The sequence below is a fragment of the Ursus americanus genome, chromosome 16 (genome assembly GCF_024610735.1).
Source record: "Ursus americanus isolate L20-20 chromosome 16, mUrsAme1.1.p, whole genome shotgun sequence".
Taxonomy (NCBI): domain Eukaryota; kingdom Metazoa; phylum Chordata; class Mammalia; order Carnivora; family Ursidae; genus Ursus; species Ursus americanus.
In genome coordinates this window covers 57,293,548-57,295,155 of record NC_142142.1, presented here as the reverse complement: position 1 = coordinate 57,295,155, position 1,608 = coordinate 57,293,548, and the positions used below count along the sequence as shown (strand labels likewise).

The following is a 1,608-nucleotide window of genomic DNA, read 5'->3' as shown; positions in this document are numbered from 1 at the left end:
AGAATATAATCTTGAGGAAATCTCACAGAGAGTAAAACAACAAGAGATGGAAAATAGAGAAAATGTAAGGATCTGACCAAGAGATCACATATTGAATAACGAAAGTTCCGGAAGGAAAACCGAGGAAATGGAAGAGAAGAAATGACGGAATTATTAATGCAAGAAAATTTCACAGAAAGAAAAGATATAACTTTGAAGAGTGAAAGAACAAGTGCAATGAAAACTAGAAACAAGGAGAGAATCCTAAAAGCTTCAAGTGACAAAAAATGGGCCATGTAGAAAGAATTGGAATCAAATATCACTAAACAGCATGCCAATGACTCTTGAGGCAAAAAGCAACAACCTAGAAGTTTACATTTAAGTGCAAGTAGGAAAACAACTTGGTAGATTTGCAAGTCTTCAAAATTTTACTTTTGCCTTTTTTCAGGAAGTTACCAGAGCAGTGGTTCTCAAGGTGTGATTCAGAGACACCTGGGGATTTCAAAGAACTTATCAGGGGGTCCACTAGGGCAGACTATTTTCATGACCTTACTGAGATGTCACCTGTGTTTTGCTCTTATTCTCTCACAAGTGAAGAGCAGGGTTTCCTGAAGCTACATGGCATTCGATGTTACAGCAGACTGAACACAGAAGCGGATATGAGAATCCAACTGTCTTTTATTCAACCAGACATTAAAGAGATTTGCCAAAATGTAAAACAATGACACTTGTCTCACTAATTTTTGGATATTTGAACATGTAATATGTTCATTATCCTTATTTTGAATGCATGCATGCATGCATGAATGAATATTTTTAAGTTTCTCAGTTTTAACTTCTAACACATAAAAATTAATAATGTCCATATGTGACTGTAGCTTTCTCTGATCACCAAGCTGTCTTTCAAGATGGCGCCAAAAGACAAGAAGCCTAAGAAGTCAATTTGGAAGTATAATTTGGACCTTACCCATCCATTAGAAGATGGCATTTTTGATTCTGGAAATTTTGAACAGTTTCTAAAGAAGGTTAAAGTCAATGGAAAAGCTGGAAATCTGGGGAATGTTGTTCATATTGAACGCTTCAAGAATAAAATCACAGTTGTTTCTGAGAAACAGTTCTCTAAAACATATTTGAAATATCCTACCAAGAAATACCTTAAGAAGGATAATCTTCGTGATTGGCTTTGTGTGGCTGCATCTGACAAGGAGACTTATAAACTTCGTTACTTCCAGATTAGTCAAGATGACGATGGATCTGAGTCTGAAGACTATGTGAAGCTGCCCCTTACAGGGTTTTGCTTGCTAATAAAACAAATGAAGCATGCAAAAGAAAGAAACATCTAGAAATGGACTTTCAGTTTATTGGTGAATAAAAAGCCAAGCCTTGTACTGTGTAAAAAAAAATAGATGTCACTCACTTAAACAAAAGCTCTTTGGGAGGGTCCTTAGTAATTTTCAGGAGTGTAAGAGTCTTGAAACCTAAAGGTTGAGAACTACTGCTCTAGAGGATGCACTCCCCCAAAGAAGGGAAGAAGTCCTGAGATCTAGGAACAGACAAACAACAGAAAAAGACGAACAGAGTTCTCAGCAGGACATCCATTCAACAATTTTTCGCTGTTCTAGGTAAAGC

General features: G+C 36.6%; 1 pseudogene; it reads left to right on the top strand.

The window, feature by feature from the left end:
* Nucleotides 1–853: 853 nt before the first annotated feature.
* LOC123792458 (ribosomal protein eL22-like 1 pseudogene) lies at nucleotides 854–1,322 on the top strand (annotated as a pseudogene).
* Nucleotides 1,323–1,608: the final 286 nt, after the last annotated feature.